The sequence below is a fragment of the Spinacia oleracea genome, chromosome 2, assembly GCF_020520425.1.
Source record: "Spinacia oleracea cultivar Varoflay chromosome 2, BTI_SOV_V1, whole genome shotgun sequence".
Lineage (NCBI taxonomy): Eukaryota > Viridiplantae > Streptophyta > Magnoliopsida > Caryophyllales > Amaranthaceae > Spinacia > Spinacia oleracea.
The window spans coordinates 21,930,087-21,949,560 of record NC_079488.1 but is presented as its reverse complement, the minus strand read 5'-3'; the positions used below and the strand labels follow the sequence as shown (position 1 = coordinate 21,949,560).

Genomic DNA, 19,474 nt, shown 5'->3' with positions numbered 1-19,474 from the left:
GAATTAGGAAATGCACACTTGTCCCTAAGGACAAGTGGGAGACTGAAGGAAATAATGCCCTTGGTCCAAGTATGCATTTAATGTTAAGTCTAATAAATGCGGTTCAGTATTAATTATACAAGTTAAATAATTCAATGAGATCAAGTGAAATGTATGCCTAGCTAGATGTCGCTTCAGTTCAAGTGGAATTAATAATCATTAGAGGAAAAAACCTCAAGTGCAGGCTCATTTTAAGGGGTTTAGTGCGGGCTTTTACATGTGCAGCACATGGCCTGCCCGCACTTGATGTTTCTCTAGTGCTGCCAATTTGGAAAATGAGCCCGCACTTGACATATTTTGTGCTGCTAATTTTAGAATATGAGCCCGCACTTGACATATTTGGTGCTGCCAATTTTGAAAATGAGCCCGCACTTGACATATTTGGTGCTGCCAAATTTGAAAATGAGCCCGCACTTGACATAGAAATGGGCAGCAGAAGCATAAAAATGAGCCGCACTTAACCTATAAATGAGCCGCACTTGGCCTATATTTGTTGTATAACCGATTTTCCTGCTACATATTATAATTGGACCACGCCACTGATTAACCTCCATATGTCACATAAAAAGTATCCAATTATATAGATAATTAAATTAAATAGTATATAATTGTAAATATAAAAGTCGATTACATTACAATCATATGAAAAACTAGCATCAATAATTTAAGATTCAGTACAAGAAAATATTAAAGACAATCACTGGTGATGAAGTTTGCCAACATTTCTCGAACTTCATCTATCTCCTCAAAGGTGAAAGGCCGCTCCCTCGAATTATTGAATACCTGAAAAAGATTGACCATCAAAAAATATATATACACTTTAGTTATATTATAAATATTGAATCGTACAATAAATTAAGACTTAATTTGTTTATAACAAAGTAATAATGAACCGTATAATAACAAAATTGGTTAATTTTGGTCCTAAATTTCATCTGATGAACTTAAATGAGTATTTTAAGATCATTCCATGTTTAATACACTTAGTTTTATGTTTCAAATACTCATTCTCACCCATTTTGGTGAAGTTGTGCACATTTAAGCCTCGTTAGTTCATTATCGATCACATTTTGACTAAAATGGCTAATTTCGGTCCCAACTTTCATCTAATGAACTTAAATGAGTATTTAAAAGTCCTTCCATGTTTAATACACTTAGTTTTATGTTTAAAATACTCATTCTCACCCTTTTTGATGATGTTATGCACATTTAAGCCTCGTTAGTTCATTATCAGTCACATTTTGACTAAAATAGCTAATTTCGTTCCCAAGTTTCAACTAATGAACTTAAATGAGTATTTTAAAGACTTTCCATGTTTGATAAACTATGTTTTATATTTCAAAGACTCATTATCACCCATTTTGGTGATGTTATGCACATTTAAGCCTCGTTAGTTCATTATTGGTCACATTTTGACTAAAATGGCTTATTTCGGCCCCAACTTTCAACTAATGAACTTTAATGAGTATTTTAAAGTATTTCCATGTTTTATACACTTAATCTTATGTTTAAAATACTTATTCTCAACCATTTTGGTGAAGTTCTGCACATTTAAGCCTCGTTAGTTCATTATGGGTCACATTTTGACTAAAATGGCTAATTTCGGCCCCGAGTTTCAACTAATGAACTCAAATGAGTATTTTAAAGTCCTTACATGTTTAATAAACTTAATTTTATATTTCAAAGACTCATTCTCACCCATTTTGGTGAAGTTATGCACATTTAAGCCATGTTAGTTCATTATTGGTCACATTTTGACTAAAATGGCTTATTTCGGCCCCAACTTTCAACTAATAAACTTAAATGAGTATTTTAAAGTCTTTCCATGTTTTATACACTTATTTTTATGTTTCAAAGACTCATTATCACCCATTTTGGTGAAGTTATGCACATTTAAGCCTTGTTAGTTCATTATCGGTCACATTTTGACTAAAATGACTTATTTCGGTCCCAACTTTCAACTGATAAACTTAAATAAATATTTTTAACCCTTTAAAAGTTTAATACACTTATTTTTATGTTTCAAATACTCAGTCTCACCCATTTTGGTCAATGTATGCACATATAAGACTCGTTTGATCATTATAGGTCAAATTTTCACTATTGGTCAATTTATGCACATATAAGACTCGTTAGTTCATTATCGGTCACATTTGACTAAGATGACTTAAGTCTGTCCCAACTTTCAATTAATGAACCTAAATAATATAACTCGTTACATGTTCAATATACTTGATTTTTTGTTCCTAAGACTCATATTCACCTATTTTGGTCAAGCTATGCACATATAAGGTCTTTTTTATCGTTATAGGTCATATTCCGACTAAAATGGCTTATTTTGGTCCTAACTTTCAACTAATGAACTTAAAAAAGTATTTTAAATCCTTTACATGTTCATTAGACTAAATTTAATGTTTCAAGACTCATTCTCACCTACTTTAGTCAAGTTACACACATTTAAGGCTCGTTTGATCATTATAGGTCACATTTTGACTAAAATAGCTTATTTCGGTCTCAACTTTCAACTAATGAACCTAAATGAGTATTTTAAACCGTTTACATGTTTAATACACTTAGATTTATATTTCAAAGACTCATTATCACCCAATTTGGTCAAGTTATGCACATTTAAGGCTCGTTGGTTCATTATAGTTCATATTTTGACTAAAATGACTAATTTCCCTCCTAACTTTCAACTAATAAACTTAAATAAGTATTTTAACACTTTACATGTTCGTTATATTTATTTTAATGTTCAATAATCATTCTCGCCTACTTTGGTCAAGTTATACACATTTAAGGCTCGTTTGATCATTAAACGTCACATTTTTACTAATATGGCTTAGTTCGGTCCCAACTTTCAACTAAGGAACCTAAATGAGTATTTTAAACCCTTTACATGTTCATTATACTTAGGTTTATGCTTCTAAGACTTATACTCACCTATTTTGGTAAAAGTTTTTTGGTCATAGTGAGTAGAAGGGAAAAAATCAATAAAAATGTAAAAAGAGGTGTTAAGTTGTTAACCACTAAACCAGTCACATTAAAGAGGTCTACTATGATTATTATACATCCTAAGTATTGAACAGTAAATTCACAAAAATATGTTTCATTCCACCAATGCATACATAGATACCTACCTGATCCGTAGACTGTACACTTTCAATTCAGCAACCGTCCAAGACCCCAGCATGAACTCCGCTTATGCAGCTCAACTGCAGCAGCAGGCCAACAGTGCCCATCGAGGAATGCCGGTGCCAATACTATGGTCCCAATGGATCCTATTAGACCCTTTGTTTCTGACGCTGCTTACTATAAAGACATCCTGAACCACCACAACTTGTTCACATCAGATCAGGCCATATTGCCAAACAATGATACTGAAATAAAGCAATGAAATGCAGTAATATATGGCTTTACAGGAAATTTTTCAATTTTTGTATATGTCTGATTTAGTTCCCCAAAGCTATTGTTGTTCGAAACCAGTGACACTTCCTTGATTACTACATATGTTTCTCAACTACTACTGAATATTCTAGTTGTTACTGACATACTGAGTGTTAATTACACATCCATTTCAAAGTATAATTTCTAAATGTAGAACAAAAAATCCATGAAATGCCGAAAAGTCAATAACTAATTAAAATTACCTCTCAACTTTGTCAGTCCAAGAGCCAAAGACGGTGATGTAGCAGCAAATGCAGACCTCATCTGATTGTATGCGTTAGGATTAAATGTGGTCACTCCAAGAGCCAAAAACATTGTTGTAGCAGCTGATGCACACCCCACCTGGTTAAACCCAGCTATGCCTCCAGCAACAACCATCGCTCCCTCAATCCCTCGTATTCACCATTGCCTCTATCATGAAACCTCAAAACTGATGTTGTTATTGCTGATGTTGCTGTTGTTGTTCCCAAATCCTCATCACCATCTCCTTCTCATCTCTCACTGACAATGCCGCCAGCTGCTGAGCCTCAATCAACTGAAGCAAGGCTGAAAAAATGCAAGAGGACATTCATAAACTTTTCCTCAGAATGTGTCCTGGATGATACAGTCGAGTAAATAAATTTTTTTGTAAAGAGAGGAGCTTCGAAACAAATGGAAAGTAGAACCAAGGTTGGAGCTCAAGACACTAAAACTCACAAACAACAATGACATAGAAATGATAGAATCATCTAAAACCAAAGCATCAAAGGCAATCATCCACTCAAGCCCAAGACAGGAAATATAACTCTTGAAGCTTCAGAATTATACAGAAAAACATTACTAACATACATCCTATATTGAAGTAAAACAAATACCAATTTAGTATTTGTCAAGTACCAATATCATGACAAAAGAACAAATTAGAAAAATCAATTACATTTAAAGATAACATGATGAGCCAGTATGTTGCTAGTAGTCCATAGAACAATATGCACTAAAACAAACGGATACAAAATTATGAAGTCAAGTTAAACTCTCCCGTTAGGCCAGGCTTTGCAGACAATGAGAATCCAGAATTGCTCTTACCTGGTGCACAATACCAGAACCAGGTGGAACAACAAGCATGTTACGGGAAGTAGTTGATCCCCATTTAAGGAAACCAATCTCTCTCCATTCCGCTTAAACTCAAGTTCCATGTTTTCCTGAATGCGTTCTCAGATCTTGCTACATCAACTTGAACTGAATGATCAATGACAAGGTCCACATGAACCTGTCCTGCAAAATTAGGAAGTAAATTTGAGATTATATGAAAGAATTTATTTCACCTACAACACAATATTAGTTTATGTTTCTCAAGGAAATGAAATATGTATAACTATATAAGGAAAGCATAAATACTAGTTTAAGGCACAAAGCACAGTAGTACATGTCCTATTTCTTTCTTGGGTTAGAGACTTGAATATAATCCACGTCTTTTATAGAGCACAATGAATGGCTTATAGTTCGTAAGTTATACTAGGCCACAATCATTGAACTATGATTTTCAGGCTCATTAAAACATAGAAAAGGAAACGAACCAATGGATTAATTTTGCTAGGGTCACTGTTGAGGTTTTTCATGGCAACCCTTATTGCAGCCAAATCAACAACAACTAGCACTCCAGTGAAATCATGTAAAACAAAGGTTCACATATTTGTATGTCGATTACACAATCTGAAAATATATCAATATAATACTTAAACTTAGTAACAAACCTGTAAAAGGACACGAGTGGGATTAAAGGGGATTTCAACTAGCTTAGGTGATGACTGATGAGTTTCCCAGTCAATGATTTTCTCGACATAATTCTTTGTGAATTGGAAGCCATCACAGTTTCCATGAAGGGTTTCCATATTCAAGCTCTGTGTTTACGACATCTAGCTTTAAAGACCCTTTTCTGGTAACATTGCAAACTTGCACCTGAGTTTAAGACAACCAACCATAACCAGCACCCAACAACCTTATACTGCAACACTGCATCTGTAGAACTCCAGGAGACTAAATCACAAGAACCTGCTGGTCCAAGCAGAAAGCTACATAGATCAGACCTGCAACATGTCTGAGTCCTGAGACATAAAACAAAGAGTAGAACTCAAACGAAAATAACTTCAAAAAGCTTGTATAAGCCAGTAGTATGCTTGCTTGTGTGGGAAGAACATCAACACACAAATATATGAATGAAATTCAGTTTAGTTAATTTTTTTTCATGCGTTTATATATCTAGACACGGTCAAAATAACACTTTACAAGTTCTAAAAGTTCATATTACAATGTCAACTCTACTGACCAAAAAAATAGTTGAGTTCCCTACTTACTCATTATGGAAAGGAGGGGGCGGGAGCTGAGAATGGCAAACTAAACAGAACAGAAGCTAAGTTATCCTCAGATCAAAAATTTGGCAATAGGTACAACAACACTAAGAATCATAAGCCCCCAAAGCATCTCATTCCCAAAAGAAAAGGTCAAAAACTGTACGCAGGCCAACCAACCAATACTTCTAAGAATGATTGTGACTTGCGATTTTAGTTCCCATCTTGGCACTACTATAAAGATCTGATTCCAAAAGAAAAAATGCTACACAACTGAATATATCAAATGGACCGCTTCTATTTTGCACGTCTACACACTCCTTTTAGCTTCCTTAGTTTTGGCAGTTCACTCTATTCATAAGCTAAAGTACGCCAAAACTAATCAAGATCACTATTTTTTCCTCGATAACCAGGCATACACAAATACATAATTAACCTAGATTCCAAATATTCTAGAAACTTAATTCATAGAAGACAGACAATTAACCCAATGTAACACTAACTATAGAATCCAGACATTGTAACTACAGACTACAAAAACTTCCCACCAAATTAGTTTGTTCGTAAATGAAATTTGGCCCCAAAAATCAAAACTTAGAGAGTAAAAAACGACTGATTCTTATGCATACGCATCAGTTAATACTTAAGATAGACATTGAATTACTTAAGTAGTTATATACACCAAACAAGAACTGGATTAAACATGATGAATTGAAAAAACTAGAAATAGAGGCGCGTTTTCATTTTAAAATACACGACTAGGAATTACCATTAGAGGACACTTAGTCCTATAGAAAAGAATCCTATAATGGTTGTGTGGTTTACTGTTTCATTATTAACCCGGTCGTCCATTAGTTACTAAGTGACCAACATTATATCTAAAAGTTTAGATCAAACATAATCATACATTAATTTCTTAAAGATAATTCAACCCTAATTTTCTTGATATTCAAATATCATGTACTTACTTATTCATCAGAAACATTTAATTGAACATTTAACACAATTCATACATATTAAAGGTAACCATGACTGATCCCATTCATCTGACATGTTACTCGCAACTTTTAGCTAAATAATTCATTTGTGCTTAATGCTTAAGTGATGATGTTCTAATCACTGCAATGAACTTATCATGTGATGGTTTTCTATGCTTGAGATTTAAAACTAAACGAACTATTACTCTACAGCAAGGTAAAGTACATTAGTTATCTCCAAATTTTGTAGATAAGAAACCTCTAAAGCCCCTAAAATCATCACCTAGTCTGCACTTTTTAGTTGATGCATGACTTGTTGGATTGTTAATAAATAGAGACTCCAGTTCACAAAACTATAGCAATAATACCTGTTAGGTTATGATACATATGACAATACATAAATCATGCGGAAAAACCATAAAGCTAGGAAAGCATATTATTTACACATAATCATTTAGCATAGTATATATATGCATACACTTTGTAGCGTGCCTTCCCTACCTGCGCCCGAACCGAACAAGAACAAGTCTTTAGGACCCCAAGTGTCGTCCCTCCGTAGATAGTCCACAGTACGTCCGGATCCGCCTCAAGATTGACCAACTAGAATCGCCCTTAAGGTGCTTAGGAATTTTCGGCTATTATTGTGCAAGAGTGTGGCTGAATTTTCTTTCAAAACTTACCCTTTTGAATACTTCAATCGTATCTATAAATTATGATCCTAGGCCTTTATTTATAGAGGTTTGGAAAGGGAATTGGAATCCTAGTAGGATACGATTTTAATTAAACTTAGAATCTTACAAGGACTCTAATTAATTAAATAATCCTAATAGGAATAGGAGTTTAATCATACACCAAATCCTAATAGATTTAGGAATTGTGCATGGACACAAACACACACGCACGGAGCCACGAGGGCGCCCGCACGCGTGCGCTCGGCCCACGCAGCCCACGCTGGGCAGCCTTGCCTTGGCGCGCTGGGCCTGCCTTGCGGTGGGCCTGGCGCTGCCTTGGGCTGGGCGTTGGCGCGCGTCTTTGCTTGCTGGGCGATGGCCTGGCTTCGTGCTGGGCCTTCGTCCGGCAGGCCTTGTCCGATGCTTATTCGTACGATACGCTTCCGATTAAATTCCCGGTTCCGGAATTCATTTCCGATACGAACAATATTTAATATTTCCGATTCCGGATTTAGTTTCCGTTTCGAACAAATATTTAACATTTCCGTTTCCGGAACTATTTTCCGATTCCGATAATATTTCCGATTCTGACAATATTTCCGTTTCCGGCAATATTTCCGATTCCGGCAATATTTCCATTTCCGATAATATTTTCCGATACGTACCATGTTTCCGTTTCCGGCAACATCTACGACTTGGATAATATTTATATTTCCGATACGATCCATATTTCCGTTTCCAGCAATATCATCGTTTCCGGAGTATTCATTTCTTGCTTGTGACGATCTCAGCTCCCACTGAAACCAAGATCCGTCGATTCCGAATATCCATAGATAGAGTATTTAATGCCATTAAATACTTGATCCGTTTACGTACTATTTGTGTGACCCTACGGGTTCAGTCAAGAGTAAGCTGTGGATTAATATCATTAATTCCACTTGAACTGAAGCGGCCTCTAGCTAGGCATTCAGCTCACTTGATCTCACTGAATTATTAACTTGTTAATTAATACTGAACCGCATTTATTAGAATTAATATTGAATGCATACTTGGACCAAGGGCATTATTTCCTTCAATACCCAGTTCAGAAAATGAGAGAACGAAAACACTATATCAACACATACAACCCTATTATAACAAGATGTGATGCTTTATCAAATGTATTTAGAAACAAATTGAACAAATTAACAAATAATGAAATGTATTCAGAAACCAATGAACTAATTAACGAAGAAATAACAACAATGTTATTCAAAAAATGGAAACAATAAAATTTACAAATTAGGGAAATGTTTCAAAAGTTAGGTTTTAATTTACAAACCTATGTGCGACGGCGGCGAAAGGAAGAGTAATAGTCGGCGGTGGAGAACAACAGCAGCGACGCGGCAGGAATAGGAAATATTTAGCGGTGGGGGAACAACAGCGTCGACGCGGCTAGAAGAGGAAGCCTTCGTCGGTGGGGGACAACAGCGGTGGCGCGACAAGTCGTTGGGTCGTGTGTTTGGCGGTGGGTGAACAACAGCAGAGAACGAGAAGAGGAAGGAGGAAGGCGGTGGGTGAACAGCAGCAGAGAACGAAAGGGGAAGGAGGAAAGCGGGAAATGAAAAAAAATGGAAACCTTTTACGAAATATTTTGTGCTGCTCGTTAGTAAAATGAGCCCGCACTTGACTATACTTGAACTCAAGTGCTGCCAATTTTCTAAAATAAGCCTGCACTTGTGAAAATGTATTTGTTTTTTATTTTTAGTGCTCTCAAGTGCTGCCAATTTACTAAATGAGCCGCACTTGATGGGAAGCACATGACGATTTTTCCTCTAGTGAATATTAATCCACAGCTTACTCTTGACTGAACCCGTAGGGTCACACAAATAGTACGTAAACGGATCAAGTATTTAATAGAATTAAATACTCCATCTATGGATATTCGGAATCGACGGATCTTGGTTCCAGTGGGAGCTGAGATCGTCAAAGGAAAATAATGAATACTCCGGAAACGATGAAATTGCCGGAAACGGAAATATGGATCGTATCGGAAATATAAATATTATCCAAGTCGTAGATGTTGCCGGAAACGGAAACATGGTACGTACCGGAAAATATTATCAGGAATGGAAATATTGCCAGAATCTGAAATATTGTCAGAAACAAAAATATTCTCGGAATCGGAAATATTATCGAAATCGGAAAATAATTCCGGAAACGGAAATATTAAATATTTGTTCGAAACGGAAATTTATTCCGGAATCGAAAATATTAAATACTGTTCGAATCGGAAATGAATTCCGGAATCGGAAAATTAATCGGAAGCGCGACGTACGAAATAAACATCGGACGAGTTTGCTAGATGATATATGCGTTTTATATAGAGTTTTTACCCCCGTCCCTTAGTACTTTTTGATCTCAAATGAGCTTTTCGGAGCGATTTTTAGTACTAATGTGCTCCTTGTAGTGTGTTTGTAGTTTCAGGTTCATCATTGTAGGAATTAACATATTTTTGTTCATTTCCTACTTATTTGAATCAATACAAGAGATTATATACTTTCGAGAGCGCAAACATTGAGTTGGAAGAATTTTCATGCAAAGCGAATAGTGAAAGAAGTAGAAAACTGAATGTCGTCCACTCTTTTGATCATAACTCGAGTTATACAACTCCAAATGCAGCGTTTCAAATTGGGTTGGATTTTAGACTTCAGGAGATTTCCAACGAGTGGTCACTCGCTTAATTCCGACTTATAACGAAGGAGATATGGTGTTTTTAAGATACGGGATCGTGCAGTTTGACGAGCAGATCGCCCGATCGGGTGGCCCATTGCCCGATCGGGCGACGACAACCCCTGGGCGCGGATTTTTGCTTTTTTTCCGGTTTTTTTCTTCTACTTTTGGGCAAGACTATAAATATAGCCCTTAGACATATTATTTGGGATCTTATTTTTTTTTCTAGTACCTTAGTTTATTGCTTAGTTTTTATTCTTTCTCTAAACTTTTGTTAATTACTTTTATTATTGCTTTCAAGTTTCAAACTTTAAATTTCATCCTTTGTTCTTCAATTTGGTATTTATTATTTCTTTCCTTCTTTATTCAATTTTAATTATGTTTTCATTAATCATGTTTGCTTTGTTTAAATTAAATATTTGTGAGTAGTTTATATTCTAGGGTTTTGGGAATCCATGAATTAATATGAAGGGATGATTGAATGTTGTTGATTGTTGGTATTGTGGTTGATTCCTATTGATTGATTTCATTTACTATGCGATTATATTTGCGCAGGTCTAATTGTATTAGTCTAGCAATATCAAGGTAAGATTCGAGAGATGCAATTTGATGTTTAGGCTTGTGTCAATAGGTAGAACTGGGATTAATACGTAGCGAGAGCCCGTTAATTCTAAGTCTATGATTAGTATCGATTCGAGAGAGCATGTTAATCTAATTAACTGTTCTATTGATTATTAATATTGTTTATCATCCCGGATTGTTGTTCATTGGTGAACCTATGCCCTAGACCTCTTAATATCTTATTTATTCCTCTTTTATTATTGTCTTAGTTTTAATATACAAATCAACCAACTTTCTTGTTTCCCAATAGTTTAGACCTTAGTTTTAATAGTAGAAAGAACGCTTGTTTCCCTGTGGATACGATCCTGACTTCCCTTGCTACCTTGTTAGTGGAATTAGGTTTATTTTGGATTAGGTGATACGACTTTAGCCTGTCAATTTTTGGCGCCGTTGCCGGGGAAACGGTTTTATTTTCTGCTATTAATTTTGTGGTCTAGATTATTTTCCTGAGTCTCGAAGAACTTCGTGTTTTTTGGGAGCATGTACATATTTTCGTTTCTTTAGTTTCTCTTTGAAAAAAAAATGGATTATTATTCTTTTCCGGTTCCTCTTTATGAATCTTTTGCAGGTACTTGCAGTAATTACAAAGAAGAGGTGGATGCTTTGCAAAGAGCTCTATATGGTGAAGAGCTTGTCCACCATGAATGCCCAAACACAGAGAGTGATATTTCATTGATCGTTGAGGTTGAAGAATCAATAGTCCACAAAAATAGCTTCCGTAAGGAGAGTATGCCTACTTTCTCTTTTCCTTCTTTTTCCTATTCTTCTTTTATTATTTTTTTTCCTTTTGTTCTTCTTCCTTTAGGCATCCTACTCCTTACTGGCATAGAGTTCGTTCGGACTTTATGCAATTTTTGTTGTTGGTTATCGTGCATGTCCGGTTGCACGAAAGATGTGCGAGTGCGCATGACAAGCTTCTGCGCTCGTTGGTTGGTTATTTACAACCAAGGTCGAGCGGAAGGCATAGAAGACTTGGACCCGGAGGGGTTCAACGATAATTGAGACCCTCGATCTCCACTCCTTTAAGCACTGGGGACATTGCTGAGTTTGGCTTTGGGGAGGTATGTGTTATTGCTTTCTAGATTAGTTTATCGCTTTTGAAAAAAAAATACAAAAATACGTTCCGATGAATACAATATCATGCTTCCCTGTGCCCCTTTGATTGAAAATTGTTTTGATTCTTGGTATTTGATGACGAGCAATGTGGATGTGTTAGCCATGATTTGATATTCGATTGCTTTGATGCCTTAACATGAGTCTGACTAACTATTTGTGGACTTGGTGCTTGGCTAGTTGACTTGGTTAGGATGTGTGATAGCTTCCTGGTGTGTCATTGATTTTGAGTATTGGTTTGCAACTGTTAGTAGTGTTTTATGACTCATATACATGCACATTGTGGAGGACGAAGGCATTTTTCTGTTTAGGTAGCCTTCAGATGAATCTAGATACATTTGTTCCCTCCTTTTCTACCCATGTTGTTGCTTGTGCCCCTTTATTTGGTGACTAGCCATATTACAAGCCCATGAAAGCCTCATTGGTTACTAGTCCCAAGCCTAGCTTGGGGGAGCTAATAGTAAGTGAGGTGAGGGAGTTGTATGTGCTACATTTTGAGCACAAAGTGAGTGTTGAAAAGGAAATAAGGGAGTTCTTCTTATCTTGTTTGTTGTTTGGAAAAGAGAAAAAAAAATAATGAAGAGTGAAAGAGATGAGAAGAATAGAAAATATGAAGGTTTCCAAAGGAAAAAAAAAAGGAAATTGAAAAAAATAAAAAGAAAAAAATTCATTACTCTCAGAAAAATTCAAAGCATTGTTTCACTCAAGTATTGTAATTTCTTATCTTTATGAGTGATTGATTTTAATTGTGAAAGAAAGACAAGAAAGTATAGTGTGGTTTATTTGTTGTTTCATCATGTGTTGAGTGGGAGAGTTGTGGTCATCATTTGTGGTTGATCATGGTTTTGCTAGGATTTATGTTCCCCAAAGCCAAGGCTTTAAGCTCACATTTTACCCAAATTTACCGCACCCCTACCTAAGCCTATCATTACAAGCTTTGAAGACCTTCCGACCTTTGTGCATAGAGTCATATTAATGTGAAAGTAGTTGTTTATCAATGCAAGTTATGACATGACATATTCCGAGTCGACTATTAGGTTGAGTGTATGTTTTTCTAGACACACGAGTGTTGTGAGTTTTGGGAGGGCATTGTACACTTATATGTTGGGAGGAGAGCGGACGGGTACATCTTTTATCCGACACATAAATGAGTGACGAGTGTGTGAGCACTAGTCTTGAATTCCATTGTGCATTTGTGGTTCGCTTTGCGTGACGATTGTTAGGGAGGATTTGTGGTTGGTGGATTTGATTGGTTGACATTGATGCATGCTCGTTAGATTTTGCCTTGAATTATGTCTTTCGTTTTGAAATATGTTAGAGGTGAAGTTGATCTTGTATTCATCGATGATTTCCTTGCTTAGGGACAAGCAAGGATCTAGCTTGGGGGAGTTTGATATATGCGTTTTATATAGAGTTTTTACCCCCGTCCCTTAGTACTTTTTGATCTCAAATGAGCTCTTCGGAGCAATTTTTAGTACTAATGTGCTCCTTGTAGTGTGTTTGTAGTTTCAGGTTCATCATTGTAGGAATTAACATATTTTTGTGCATTTCCTACTTATTTGAATCAATACAAGAGATTATATACTTTCGAGAGCGCAAACATTGAGTTGGAAGAATTTTCATGCAAAGCGAATAGTGAAAGAAGTAGAAAACTGAATGTCGTCCACTCTTTTGATCATAACTCGAGTTATACAACTCCAAATGCAGCGATTCAAATTGGGTTGGATTTTAGACTTCAAGAGCTTTCCAACGAGTAGTCACTCGCCTAATTCCGACTTATAACGAAGGAGATATGGTGTTTTTAAGATACGGGATCGTGCAGTTTGACGAGCAGATCGCCCGATCGGGCGGCCCATTGCCCGATCGGGCGACGACAACCCCTGGGCGCGGATTTTTGCTTTGTTTCCGGGTTTTTTCTTCTACTTTTGGGCAAGACTATAAATATAGCCCTTAGACATATTATTTGGGATCTTATTTTTTTTTTCTAGTACCTTAGTTTATTGCTTAGTTTTTATTCTTTCTCTAAACTTTTGTTAATTACTTTTATTATTGATTTCAAGTTTCAAACTTTAAATTTCATCCTTTGTTCTTCAATTTGGTATTTATTATTTCTTTCCTTCTTTATTCAATTTTAATTATGTTTTCATTAATCATGTTTGCTTTGTTTAAATTAAATATTTGTGAGTAGTTTATATTCTAGGGTTTTGGGAATCCATGAATTAATATGAAGGGATGATTGAATGTTGTTGATTGTTGGTATTGTGGTTGATTCCTATTGATTGATTTCATTTACTATGCGATTAGATTTGAGCAGGTCTAATTGTATTAGTCTAGCAATATCAAGTTAAGATTCGAGAGATGCAATTTGATGTTTAGGCTTGTGTCAATAGGTAGAACTGGGATTAATACGTAGCGAGAGCCTGTTAATTCTAAGTCTATGATTAGTATCGATTCGAGAGAGCATGTTAATCTAATTAACTGTTCTATTGATTATTAATATTGTTTATCATCACGGATTGTTGTTCATTGGTGAACCTATGCCCTAGACCTCTTAATATCTTATTTATTCCTCTTTTATTATTGTCTTAGTTTTAATATACAAATCAACCAACTTTCTTGTTTCCCAATAGTTTAGACCTTAGTTTTAATAGTAGAAAGAACGCTTGTTTCCCTGTGGATACGATCCTGACTTCCCTTGCTACCTTGTTAGTGGAATTAGGTTTATTTTTGACTAGGTGATACGACTTTAGCCTGTCACTAGACGCAAGGCCTAGCACGAAGCTAGTGTTAGGTTATGATACATATGAATAAACATAAATCATGTGGAAAAACCATAAAGCCAGGAAACATATTATTTACGCATAATCATTTAGCATAATTCAGATGCATACACTTTGTAGCGTGCCCACCCTAGCTACGCCCGAACCGAACAAGAACAAGTCTTTAGGACTCCAAGTGTCGTCCCTCCGTAGATAGTCCACAGCACGTCCGGATCCGCCTTAAGATTGACCAACTAGAATCGCCCTTAAGGTACTACAAATTTCGGCTAATAGGGCAAGTGTTTGTGGCTGATTTTGCTTGAAAATCTTACCTTTGAATACTTCAATTCTCAATATAAATATGTGACCCTAGGCACCTATTTATAGAGTTATGGAAAAGGACTTGGAATCCTATTAGGATACTAATTTATTTAATTAGAATCTTATTAAAACTCTATTAAACAAATTCTATCTTTATTAGGATTAGGATTTAATCATAGAACAAATTCCATTAGCTTTAGGATTTGTATTGAAACACAAACGTTGCACGAGAACGAGCATCGCACAAACCCGCGCAGGCCTTGCGGCCCACACGAGCTGGCGCTGCTCGCAGCCCACGAGCATCAGCCTGCGCGTGCTCGCCAAGGCCAATGCTGGGCCTGGCCTTGCGCTGGGCCCGGCGTGGCTTGGCAGCGTGTGTTTGGGCACTCGGCTTGCTGGGCATAGGCCTGGCTTCGTGATGGGCCTTCGTCTAGCAAGTCTCGTCCGATGCTAATTCGTACGACGCGCTTCCGATTAAATTCCCGATTCCGGAATTCATTTCCGATACAAACAATATTTAATATTTCCGATTCCGGAATTAATTTCCGTTTCGAACAAATATTTAATATTTCCGTTTCCGGAATTATTTTCCGATTTCGATAATATTTCCGACTCTGACAATATTTCCGTTTCCGGCAATATTTCCGATTTCGGCAATATTTTCCGATACCAAGGAAGTTTGATTGCTAGGTCACTTCTCTTTAAACATAAACTTATAGGTAGAAATGGAATTGTAAATTCCTTTCATTTGTTCCTTTGTTTCCTATTTCTTGTACCCTTTCTAATAGCCTTAAGAATTGAATTCTCTAGTGTTGACTTTTGTTTAGACATGTCCAATGTCACTCCAACAAAGTTCTTACCATTTATGTTGAATATTTTGTTTCAACTAGATGATCTTACCAGAAGCTTCTAAAGTTCTCTAAGCATCGATCTATTCGAATGTCTAGGGACTAGACTCATTCGAGAATTAAATGGAAAAAAGATTTTAGGTTGTTAACCATTGGTAAAGCTGAGCGTTTAAACTCAATGCTTTATGATCTCAAAAATACATTGTATTTTGAATTCACAAGCACCAATCGGTTCGCCATTCGACTTTGATATTCGAAAACAACCATAAAAGTCGCTAAAAGAAACGTACATTTTAAATTGCTCATTTTCTCTCATTTCCTTGAATCGTTCTTGGATTCACTACCAATCGAGGAAATTTACTGTTACCTTTCTAAAAGGATTTACTGCAGTGCAAGATATTTAATTATAAACAATAATTAAAACATACATTGAAGCATGCAAAAACATTTATCATGAGTAATAACTTGAAAATTAAAGCAATCATGCAATTTAAACAAGTCATTGGCATTTTATTCAAATTTATTGTTCCGGCAGGTGTGAATAAAATGATTCCAAGATCCTAAAATCATTAAAGAATTAAGCACATTATGTATTTTGACTCAATTCTAAAATATTTTAGGTAAGCAAAAGCCTTTTGCTAATAGTCTAGAAACTACTCTTGGTTGATAGGTACGTCTAAGAACTTATTAGGTAAACCTATCAATTTTGCCACGACATAAAAGGACTCCTTACTTATATCGTTGAGTTTCATCAAAACTAACATGTACTCACAATTATTTGTGTACCTTACCCCTTTAGGATCAATAAGTAACACCTCGCTGAGCGTAAAACTATTACTAGATTGATGTAAAGGTTATCCAAGTAAGTGTTATTTTGGCATAGCACCTTTTAACTCAATTTTTAAAGTTTGGGACTTGAGGCTCTTACTATGTTGGTTAGATTTTAAGTGAACTAAAATCCTTAATCATGCAACACAATCAAGCCATAATCTCATGCATAATTAAGACATATTTAAAAGCAATAAATAACTTAAAGCATGCATAAGATAAATGTGATCTAGTATGGCCCGACTTCATCTTGAACCTTCAACTTCAAAGTCCGTCTTGAAAATGGATTGGAAACTCTGTCTTGAATTTCTCCATGGGAGGCGCCATTTTCTTCAAATAGGATCAGCTATAATTAAACTAATTACAACTATTTGATGGTACGCATACCATATTTGAATTGAAAAACAAACTTTGGTGCATTAGACTAATTACATTCAAATTAATGGTACGCAGACCATATTTTCTATCCTATTTGGGCCATACTAGTCACTTTCAATAACCTGCAAAACAGTACATATACAATATATACCATTCACCCATTCATTATCATGAATGGCCCACATAGCTGGTTAGTAAAACACATTGTTATGCATCACATAAATATTTGCAGCAATTAATCAAGGGCACCAATAATCTACCAATTATTCAGTCCTTATTAATTCTAATCAAGTTGTTTAATCTTAAAGGATTTGTAGACCTAATCAAGAGTTTATGACTAAAATTGCTCCCACTTAAACCAATAACTTTATATGCTTTACTAATTTTAAACATAAAATTGTATTTCTAGTCTAACCGGAAACATACAAGTTTAATTAAAATTTAAATCTCATATAAAATTATAATCGAATCCATTTATTTAATTTATTTTTCAGTTGAATTTAATGAATTTAAATTAATTCAAGGTTTAATTTTAGTAAAATAATTAGTATAAATTGAAATTTATAATAATTATAATATTCAAAATTAAATCCCAAGAAAACAATTTAAATTATTAATTTCAAAATTAATTAAAATTATTTTCGAACTGAAAATTTCAAATTAAATTCAAAACGACTCAATCGTAACACGACGAGCACTTGGGCTTGCGCCCAAGCCCCATCGTGTGCACGACCGATCGCACGCCCATGGCACATCGCAGCAGCAGCCACGCGCAAACGCAGCAAGCCAAGCCACGCTTGCGCGCAGCCTGCTCGCCCGCATGCATCGCAGCAGCTACCTATGGAGTGCTCGCTCGCTAGGCGTAAGCAAGCCCTCATGGCGAGGCAGCGCTCGTTGGTGCGCAGAGCAGCGATCGCTGGGCGACCCAGCTCTCGCCCTCGCGCGCGCGCCTCGTCTTGTGCCACGCCCATCGCCCTTCGCCCATAGCACACAGCATGCACGCCCAGGCTCCCTTGCCTCGTGCGCGCGCCATGCCTTGGTTGCTCGCTGCATTCGTACCGCACGGGCGACGAGCTCCCTTGCTCGTCGTCGCGTGCCCGCACTATACAACACCCCTTAAAGGTAACACGTAATGTCCTTTGCTTTGTGCGTGCAACATTTATGAGCGTTTTCATAAAAATTTAAAATTTTTAATTTAAAATTTACGACAAATTAATAAATCATATTAATTTCATAATTTTAGGGCGAAAAATCGAAAATTTATTAATCAATTAATTTCCGATTAACATGGATTCAAATCTAGGTCATAAAAATTTAAAATTTAACATAAATTAACAATTTTTATGGTGGATTTTAATCATGGATACCTAATTAAATTATTAATTAATTATGAAAAACAAATCAATTCTAAATTATTCGAATTTCAACAAATTAATCATAATTACAAATTAGGTTGTATAATTAACAAGTCTAGGCATTCATAATTGTTAAACATATACTGTAGGTCAATCAAAAAACTCAAGATTTATCAACAAGAATCGCAAATACTTAATTTAACATCTTAAATTTACAAACTTTTGCGTTCGAAAAACTTAAACCTCCGAAAAGTCATAGTTAGGCTTCGAATTTGGGAATTCTGGGTTCGGCTGAAAAATATTAATTTTGTCAAAATTTTAGAATCCCTTTTACATGCGAAATTGAAACAAAAATCACTCGATTTGGTTGAGTAACGAATATTCTGCCGAAAAACTGCGTACATATAATTAAATAAACGCATTTTGCAATTAATTACGAAAACTAATCACCCCTTTAATTCCTTGCAAATTTGTAAAATTTAACAATGTTCATGCAATTTAGATTATGAAAATAATAAGAGGCTCGTGATACCACTGTTAGGTTATGATACATATGAATAAACATAAATCATGCGGAAAAACCATAAAGCCAGGAAACATATTATTTACACATAATCATTTAGCATAATTCAGATGCATACACTTTGTAGCGTGCCCTCCCTAGTTGCGCCCGAACCGAACAAGAACAAGTCTTTAGGACTCCAAGTGTCGTCCCTCCGTAGATAGTCCACAGCACGTCCGGATCCGCCTTAAGATTGACCAACTAGAATCACCCTTAAGGTACTACAAATTTCGGCTAATAGGGCAAGTGTTTGTGGCTGATTTTGCTTGAAAATCTTACCTTTGAATACTTCAATTCTCGATATAAATATGTGACCCTAGGCACCTATTTATAGAGTTATGGAAAAGGACTTGGAATCCTATTAGGATACTAATTTATTTAATTAGAATCTTATTAAAACTTTATTAAACAAATTTTATCTTTATTAGGATTAGGATTTAATCATAGAACAAATTCCATTAGCTTTAGGATTTGTATTGAAACACAAACGTTGCACGAGCACGAGCATCGCACAAA

General features: G+C 35.8%; 1 long non-coding RNA gene across 1 annotated transcript; it reads right to left on the bottom strand.

The window, feature by feature from the left end:
* Positions 1-693: 693 nt before the first annotated feature.
* On the bottom strand, positions 694-5,831 carry LOC130466825 (uncharacterized). The gene is made up of 4 exons (XR_008926969.1): positions 4,552-5,831; positions 3,690-4,032; positions 3,180-3,364; positions 694-822 (listed from the first exon to the last, which is right to left on the bottom strand). It is a non-coding gene; the product is annotated as an uncharacterized lncRNA (long non-coding RNA).
* Between the last annotated feature and the right edge of the window lie 13,643 nt (positions 5,832-19,474).